This window comes from Epinephelus moara, chromosome 24 (genome assembly GCF_006386435.1).
Source record: "Epinephelus moara isolate mb chromosome 24, YSFRI_EMoa_1.0, whole genome shotgun sequence".
Lineage (NCBI taxonomy): Eukaryota > Metazoa > Chordata > Actinopteri > Perciformes > Serranidae > Epinephelus > Epinephelus moara.
Genome location: NC_065529.1, coordinates 11,391,473 through 11,401,562, shown reverse-complemented (window position 1 = coordinate 11,401,562; position 10,090 = coordinate 11,391,473). Strand labels below are relative to the sequence as shown.

At 39.6% G+C, this 10,090-nt stretch overlaps 1 long non-coding RNA gene across 1 annotated transcript; it reads right to left on the bottom strand.

Moving 5' to 3' along the window:
- Positions 1-5,647: 5,647 nt before the first annotated feature.
- On the bottom strand, positions 5,648-10,090 carry LOC126386163 (uncharacterized). Its single transcript, XR_007569469.1, has 3 exons — positions 9,966-10,090; positions 9,561-9,876; positions 5,648-8,971 (listed from the first exon to the last, which is right to left on the bottom strand). It is a non-coding gene; the product is annotated as an uncharacterized LOC126386163 (long non-coding RNA).

Genomic DNA, 10,090 nt, shown 5'->3' with positions numbered 1-10,090 from the left:
CGTATTGTCTGCTGCTCTGTAACTTGATGTGGATATTGCTGCTGTGATACAGGTCGCACTTGAAAATAAGACCTCCGGTATCAACGTGATTTTAAATGTATTAAATAAAGGCTTAATAATAAAATAATAAGCTGACAAGCTAGGTGGTGACCGCAGACACCGATACACGCTGCTGACAAGCTAGGTGGTGGCCGTAGTGACCGCAGACACCGATACCCGCTAATTAGTGCTAACATATAAACATAAATAAAATCATACTAGAATTTCCGAATTTCACTTACTGAAAAACCTGGAGCACAGACTTCTTGGACGGTCTGTTGGTATAATTAATCGAACAGCAAGCCATATTACTCCAATATTTGCCTGAAAAAATATCCAAAAGGCACAAACACGGCTGAGAGGACAGGTTCAATGCCTTGAGCATGGGCACTAATTGGCTGAGATGACGCCGAGCAGACGGCCGAGTCTGAGCTTACTCCGCACAGCGGAGCCAGTGGCTAGTTAGCATGCTAGTTAGCCACCCGTGATGGTGCCACCTGTCACTCAAAGTGACCACTCCCTTAATTATGCGCAATTTCAAACCTTAATAACATTTAAACGGAAGACTGTTGTAATGAAAGGGGAAATTAACTATAGAGACCAAAACCATTTTTTGTACCAGGCTGTAAACATGTTTATTTCTGCTCTAAAGTTGGGCATTTTAACATGGGCGTCTATGGGGATTGACTCACTTCCGGAGCCAGCCTCAAGTGGACAGTCAGTGAACTGCAGTTTTTGGCACTTCCGCATTGGTCTCACTTGTCTCCCCCGGAGGTTGGGGCTTGGGCAGACCCCCGATTTTTTGGCATTCCGATTTGAGGAGGCGAATTTCCGTTTCTGACTTCCGTTTATATATAACAGGGTTTCCACGGGTCATTAAAAAGCATTAAAAGTCATTAAATAGATTTTGCGAAAATTAAGGCCATAAATGGCATTAAAAAGCATTTAATTCGATGTCCAGAGGAATTAAAAAATTAAATACACTTGATGGAAAAAAAACATTGTTATTCATGATTTATTTTGATTATATAAACATTTAATAATTTTGATCGGAAGTATAATGTGATTATTGACAGCAGGGCCCTTTAATTGGCTATTGTTTACGGCCGGTGCACGAAGTCACAACACCGGATGCTTGGAATGCAGCGTGCTGTGAGGGTGCTCATGCTGTGGCGAAAGAGCGGAGGGAACATTAGCAAATGTCGGAAAAATGGGAAAATGCAAGTTTCAGCAGAAGTGGTTGGATGAAGAACTATTCAGAACCTGGTTAAAGCCCGTCGACGGTAAACCCGGAGAGGCATTTTGCAGCGTGTGCAAAAAGATCTTCAAACTTTGCACAATGGGCGTCAATGCGGTGAAATCACACATGCTGTCACAAGTCGGCGATTAAAGGCAGGCAGCAGTTAACTGTGCTGAATTTCTTTGCCGTGACCAGCAACCCAACTTCTGCTGTCACCACCACAACTGCAGCTGCTGCTGCTACCACCACCACACCTGCTGCTACAGTGACCGCCTCCAGCCTTTTCAGGTTAGAGTTAGTTTTTCACATCGTTCTTCAGGCTGGTTTTGTTATTTTTGAAATGTGCAAATAAACTCTGAGACTGTAAACTGTCTTGTGAGCAGAGGTGGGTAGCGTAGCCAAATACTGTACTCAAGTAAGAGTACTGATACTTTAGAACAATATTACTCAAGTAAAAGTAAAAGGTAGTCATCCAAATAATTACTTGAGTAAGAGTAAAAGAGTATTTGGTGGAAAAACTACTCAAGTACTGAGTAACTGTTGAGTAACGTCTAATTTATTTGTAAAATAAGAACATGTACGTAATCAATCAAAAATAATAATCTGCAAATTCATGTATTTTAAACGATACCCCTTTAACTAAAACAAAANGGACATGGGCATTAAATTTGTTTAAAGTGGCATTAAAAAGGGCATTAAATTAGATTTGCTGACACCAGCAGAAACCCTGTATAAGTAAATATGCTGAACTATTGCGATGGATTCAGAGTTTGTAGTGACGCCATTTATGTTCCGCCTCGTTAGTTCACCGCACGGAGCGTTTAACCTGGCAAAAACTGCAGCTGGCTCAAACGTGATTGATCAATATCACGCGGACTACAAACAGCCTAGCACTGGAAACCAGGGCTCTTCCGCTCTTCTTCCGGAGGCAAGATCTCGGGGGTTTGCCTACAGACTCTACATTCACTGAATGTAGAGTCTGTATATAGAGACAAATCACCGGGTGATTGGAGTGAAGCCAGACAACGTCGAATGGATTGTGAAGGCCACCGTGGCCCTTCACAATATTCAGAGGTGGAACTCCACACCACAGGCTGACCTCACACAGGAAGCTGAGGGCCCCCCTGCACTGCCAGAGCTGAGAAGGGTCGGCTCTAACCACGCCTCCAGAGATGCCTTTGCTGTGCGGGAGAAGTTCACCACCTACTTCCTCTCTGCTGCTGGTGAAGTGCCCTGGCAGAATAACCTCGCCTGACCTGCCTACCTGACTCACACCCTCTTCCTCTGCTGCTCCAAAAAAAGGCTCTTTTAAGAGCCAACCATTTACTCCTAAAGAGCTTTTCCTGATTTTGCACAGTATTCAAATTAATGCAAGGAAAATTGACTGACAGTTTATCAATAAAGTCATCCTCCTACTTCTTCATATCAAAAGCATATCTGTACATAAAAAGATCTGATAAAATAAACACTGCATTTTTTGCAAACTTTTTTTATTTGAACTTGTTCTTCTTTAACAGGAACCAGAACAGGCCCAAAACACCGCCTTCACAGCAACCCGAGGAGACTCAATATTGTGTGTGTGTGTGTGTGTTTAACAAAAACTTAAAAAAAATTAAAAAGTCTACGAAAACTCAGCCCGCTGCAACGACTGCAAAATTTCTATTTTAACAAGACTCCTCTTTTCATTCAGCAGATTTCTGAGGTGAGGTGCCAGGCTCAGCAGGAAGAGCTCCTCCTCATCTGGCTTAGCACTGAGCATCCCCATCACCTCATTCTCAAAGGCCTCATCATCCTGCCTCTGCCTTTTATTTTTTGCTTTCCCAGCCCTCTGACCTGGGGGTGCTGGGGTTGCTGGGGGTGCTGAGGGTGCTGGAGGAAGTCGGGGAGTAGGACAGGGGGTGGACACTGGCACTGAGAGGAATCATGAGGTGCCTTGTGTGACCACAGACTTGGACACCTCATACTCCTCAGGGGGGACCATGGTCAAATTGAGGGTGAAGGTGTCTTCATCAGCATCCGTGGAGGTGGGGGGGCGTGTGCTCAGGGTGGGGAGGGCGGGGGTTGCGAGAAGCGAGAGGTTAGATGTGGTCTCCCTCTCTGTCACACTCGGCTCCAAAAAAGTCATGATTGAATAAAACTTCCAGAGGGGCTTGTGGTCTGCTGCTGACCCACTTTTTTTTCTCCCTGGCTGCCTTCCTCTCCTTAATGAACCTGTAAATAGTCAAAAACATTTTTTATTTAAAAACCTTTCTGTAATGACCTGTTGTTTTTAAAAAAAAAAATTAACTGCATGAAATAAGGCTAATGTATTTTTTTTCCTCATTTGATAACCCATCTGAGTTGGAATAATGTAGCCATCACCCTTTCTGTTATGTACTTCATAATTGAATCGAATAGTCACATATAAAATTATTAAATGTGCCTGTACTGCATTTTCTTTGCAAGAATAGTGTGTAGCTCATGTCAGTCATCTAGATTTTTACATACTGAGTGTATGTAGTGGGTCTAATTCTGTGTTGTGTTATGTAGGCAAAGACACACTCCGGAATGGTCTCAACAGGATTTATTCACCTTTCTTTTTTTTTATACATTTTTTTTTTTTATTGATTTTATACACAATAGCCACAACCTTTTGTTTCCAGTCCATTCCTCCTTCATATTTGTGGCATATTGAATAAAACACACAAACAAAACAAAGACAAACAAACAAGACCCATAACACACTACCCATAAACGAGGAAAAAAAAAACAGTGATAAAACTACAAAACAAAATCCAAAATAAACTCATAGGATGGGATGACATCGTTCATGTCTCTCGAGATTCTGCACATATCTATGTATACACATATACATCTTTATTTATTTCAGTGCTGCATTTGATGTAATCGATCATAAGCTTTTACTAGCAAAACTCTGTGCTTACGGGTTTAATATCAATGCTATGGGCTGGGTTAAGAGCTACCTACATTCTAGAATGCAATGTGTATATTTTAATGGTAACTTCTCCTCTCTTAAACATCTTGAGTGTGGAATTCCACAGGGGAGCTGCCTTGGTCCTTTATTATTTTCTATTTTTACTAATGATCTGCCATTGGCTTTGAATAGGGCAACCATGACTATGTACGCGGATGATTCCACTGTGCATGCTGCCGCAGACAGTTACAGTGAACTTAATAGTCTCCTTCAGAAGGAACTTAGACAGTTACAGTGAACTTAATAGTCTCCTTCAGAAGGAACTTGACTCTGTCTCTGAATGGATCGAAAGTAATAGACTAACTCTTAATATAACAAAAACTAAATGTATTGCCTTCAGCTCTAACTCCACGCTTAGGAGGGATAATCATCTCTCCTTATACATCAAGAACACAGCTCTTGAGCAAGTTGAGAAAGTCAAACTTTTAGGACTGACTTTTGATGAGAAATTATCTTGGACCACTCATATTGATAACACAGTTCTCAAAATGAGCAGAGCCATTTCAGTAATTAAAAGATGTTCCTGGTATTTGAATAGTCACACTAGGAAACTTGTAACTCAGGCACTGGTACTCACTCATCTTGACTACTGCTCTGTTATATGGTCTTGTGCTTCAAATAAAGACATGCACAAGCTTCAACTCGTGCAAAACAGAGCCGCACGCCTGGTCTTAGGTTGCCCCTTCAGAACCAATGTCAAAAGCATGCACTCCAAGCTCCAGTGGTTGACTGTGGATAATAGGCTGGCTTGCAATCTTCTCTCTTTTTTTCACAAAGTCTATACCTTAAATAAGCCCACATGTTTCTTTTCTAGAATTTGTCACATTCACAATGTTCACAACCATCATACAAGACAGGTTGCAAAGGGCTTAATTGCTGTACCTCTTGCAAAATCATGCTCAATGCAAAAAACGGTCTTATATAGGGCTATATCTTTGTGGAACAAGCTTCCTGATAATGTTAGAAGCATAGATTCAGTAATTGTTTTTAAAAAATGTCTTAAAAAGCAATGCCTTGACAGGCAGAAGGCATAGATTATTATTATTTTAAGTCTGTTTGATTTTTGGTTCGTTCAGGGTTACCTTAAAGTTTAACATGTCCTATTACTGACTTGTCAGTGTTATTTGTCACTGTTGTTACTGTAGCTATTGGTATGTTATTGTTGTATTGAATATGTTTTGTTTTGATTTTTTTATTATTATGATTTTTTTTTTTTTTTTTTATCTTGTTTATAATTACTGTTCTTCTATAATTAGTATTCCATAATTATTCTCTTGAATGATTGTTTATTCTTTATAATTATTCTTTATATATAGTTGGTGAGAATTTTGTCATTATGGGTATTATGCAGCTTTTCATATTATTTGTAATTTAGTTTTATTTTATGTCTTTTCATATTATTTGTAATTTAGTTTTATTTTATGTACATTTGATTATTTTAATGGACCCCAGGAAGAGTAGCTGCTTCCAGGTGTAGCAGCTAATGGGGATCTCAATAAAATCAAATCAAATCAAATCTGTGTTAACATATTCTATTTCCCACTTTCATTTTTAACCAAGTTCAGTCCATACTGAACCCATTCTCTCCTGAGTTTTTCATGTTCCCTATCAATTAAGTGTGTCTCCTGTAGTACCATTATCCTAACACAGATCTCCTATCACTTTAATACCGCTATCAAACCAGGACTGAAATATCCTGCTCCTAATTCCTGGAGGAAAGTTCCTAGTATTTACAAGCGGGGTTAGATGAGAAACTCCATTCTTTCTGCCTGTATGGTCAGCAATTTCCTTAAAAACCTTAAATGAGTTACTAAGTCCAGGATTATCTGTTGCTCTAACTGGAGGTCTTTTTATACTTGTGAGTTCTCCCAGTAATTCCAGAGGGGTACATTCCCAAGCTTCGATAGATTCTGGTCCACCTTTATAATAGCAGTGAACCCATTCATATATAGTTCGACTGTGGCAGGCCCAGTTATAATATAAAATGTTTGGGAATGCCAAGTCTTTAGTATCATTGATTATTTCCTGAATCATCTTTTAATGACTAAATTGAGTTAGACTGCTGCCTCCCTGCGGCTAAGCGTGCCAGCAGTCGTCCGGGTTTATTATTTAGATTTCGTTACCTCTAATTCATCATGTAAGACTTTGGATGGATTATTCTTGAGTTGTTTTTCAAGCTCTAGTAGTTGTTTTTCAAGATAGACTTGAGTCTTTAGCGACTCTTTTTTCTTAGCTGTACAGTATGAAACGATAGCCCCCCTCATGTAGGCCTTCAGTGTTTCACAGAGAGTCGAGGGATTTGTATCATCATTATCATTTGTTGCTAGAAAAAGTTCAATTTGCTTCTCTACATACTCCACAAAGAAAGGACAACTTAAAATAGATGGATTTAACCGCCAGAATCGTGGAGACGGCTGAGAGAATGGAGGTTTAATTATCATAGAAACATCTGCATGATCAGTAAGTAATCTAGCACCTATACTGCATTCCTCAACTCTATCTAGCACTTTTCTTGAAGTATAAAAAAATCTATTAGGGAAAAACTTTGATGAGGGTTTGAAAAGAAAGTAAAATCTCTTTCAGTGGGATGAAGAACTCTCCATGTATCAGATAGGTCTAAGTCTGAGCATACCTCTTTCATTGCCCTTGTCATTTTTGAAGATACTTTCATGGCTGGAGGATTGCGATCTATCTCAGGATCCATGACACAATTGAAGTCTCCTGCTAAAATGGTATATAAAGATGTGAGAGGAGAAGCTTCAGCCAAAAATGTTGAATAACATTCACACTGATAGACATTTGGAGCGTAAATACACCCAATAGTAATTTGCTCCCCGCATAACACCCCAGTTATAATTACAAAGCGGCCATGTTGGTCTTTAATGCATTTATCTAAAGTAAATGGTGTGTTTTTATTAATTAGAATAGCAACTCCTCTTTTATTTGAAGAAAATGATGAGAAATATATCTGGCCAACCCATTCTCTCCTGAGTTTTTCATGTTCCCTATCAATTAAGTGTGTCTCCTGTAGTAATGCTATGTTAACTCGTTCATTCTTCAACCATGAAAGTACCTTCTTACGCTTAATCATATGATTCAGTCCTTTCACATTGAGTGTAATATATTTAATTGAACTCAATATGTGCACTTCTTACATACTCTACAAGTGCAGTGTATATGAGTGTATCTCATGAAGAATAATATCAAATCCATCCCAGACATGTGCTTTTCAAATATCATAACACAAAACATTTGGTCAAAGTCCCATATTTTGGGTCATCCGCACAAAAACTCCCATCTCATCCCATGCACACCCACCAACAGTGCACTTAAAATAAGAATAAAATAAACACCTACATATAGAAAAGATGTAGGTAAAGAAAAAACAAAATTCCGTGATACTGAGAGAAATAGTTCACTTGATGAGAGCAAACCTCCAATCTTCACACCTCTTCTTGTGAACATAGCCACGTCAAAGCTCTCACTCACTCCCGACCCCATCACCAAATAATGTTAATTCAATCTGAGCCACTAACCTAAATTATACACGCTCATGGAGAACAGCGATAAAAAAGGGCAAAAGTAGGCTAACATAAGTAAAAAATAAACTAAAAAAACTGAACAAAAGACAGGAAGAGAAATTTAAAAATAAAAATAAAAAATAAAAATAAAAATGCCTGCGCTGTCCATATTGTTGCTGTCTCATATTTAAGTCAGTTCATTCCTCATTAATTAAATAATTGACTTTAAAATTAAATTAAGGACAGAGATAAGCCCACACAAAAAAATAAAGTAGCCTGCAAACAAGGAGTTAGATTGTAAAGAAAAAGCAAAGAAAATATGACACGCTCCATCTAAATTCCTATTTTACGTAGCAACGATACTTAGCCTAATCAGTCCTCTTATAATCAGGCAGCCGCACAGGCTATTCTACACTTGTTCATCCAAAGCCTGTATAATTGAGTGTTCTTCCAAGTTACCTATCAGGGCTGTACGCTGCACATCAGTCCGTGCTGATCTGAATGAGATCTTGTTCTTAAACTTGAGACACAAACTGTGGCCACTCCTTATAGTTTGGCCGCCTGGAATGTTTAGATGAGGAAAGCCAATGGATTGCAGAATTTGTTGGGTCGAATGTTTCCAATGGACCTCCCTCAGTGCTGATCCGCATGAGATCTTCTGTGGCGGAGACATGAAGACTGCTCCGGACAGAATTTTTAATTCTATTCTGGGCGGAGAAACCTCTCTCACATTGGGCAGAGGAGATTGGAAGCAGCAGCATGATTGCAACCAAGTGCAGGATGTTCTGTAAAACAGCAACTATATGTAAGTTCTGTTTGAATATATTAAACTAATTCTAGAGATATTATTATTGACATACCTCAAAGTCATGTTTGTATGGCTCTTTTGTCAGAAGAGTCTACCACAGAGCTAGGTAGTTCTTGTCGCTGAAGGTGCTGGCAACAAGGACCTTCAGATTCTGCCACTCCTCCTGCACTTTGTTAGCGTTGCACCCTCCTCTATGAAAATAAATGTGATATGGGGGCATCGTGGTTGAACACCCTGAAGCATTTGACTGCATTGGAGGCTTGATCTTCAGATCCACTGAGCAAACAGCTAAAGCGAGACTTGAGTTCTCAAACAGCTATATCCACAGCTGTTATAACATGTTTGCTGTTCAATGCAAGGTTGGCACCATCTCCTTTCAGCTCCATTCCCTGAAGAAATGTAGTACAAATATAAACAATATTAATATCATTTTTTAATATTATGTGCAATCCCTCACTCAATAATACTATCAAAATATTACAAAAGATTCATTACTGAAGCAAAGCATTTTAAATATTAATATATTTACTGTCAGAATGCCATACAGCCCTGCCATTCCTTATATTTACTGTCAGAATGCCATACAGCCCTGCCATTCCTTCATCACAAACCTGGAATTTGACTTTCCCTGTCGCTTTCTGGGTGCATGCAGTGAACCTCTCTAACATTCCACCTCTTTTTGGCCTCACTTTCATGCCCTCCAACTCAATCACTGTTCTCTGGAGCTCAGATGTGGCTTTTGGGAGAATCAGGTCATTTTTTTTGAAGAGTGCAGTTAAGTCTTCCTAGCTCATGGAACATATCAGCCAAAAAATGGCTGAATGCACAAAAGTGTACACGCTCCATCTCACCCTTGACCTAAAGAGCAAGCAATTAAGAGTTAAGTCCGAATTTTAATTGAATTATTTTTACAATAATTTGTCTGTGAACACAGTATTTAAAACATGAAATAATAGAAGTAAAAATAAAATAGTTTACTTTTCTTGCCCTCCCTTGCACATCAGCAGAGGTAGCAGAGGCAGCAAGGTGGTCCATGTGTTGCAATGTGGCTGCATACTGGCCACCGTCCTCAGCAAGAGCCCCTGTCTTGGATGGCTTGAGCAGAACATGCAAGGCTCGCTGAATATGTGGAACCCAGCGTATTCCTTTCACACTCGATGGGTTACAAACGGACTGCAACTCTCTCCGTGACTTCGGGCTGTAGTGGTAGGTCTTCCACACAAGGTGCAGCAACTCATACACCTTGGCCACCATAGGCTCCTTTTTCTGGAGGGTAAGGACTGCAAGCTCTAATCTAAATATCAATTAAAAAGAGAAAAGGTGAGGAAAAATGATGTGAGGAAGCAGGAACAGTATAAGACTAACACAGAGAATTACACCTACCTGTGAGCCATGCAGTGAAAAGGAATCACATGATCCCCAATTTCTCTTTTTAAAAGAGAAATAACTCCTCTCTGGTGCCCCATATTAACTGCGGCTCCATCAGCTCCAAATCCAATCAGCTTCTC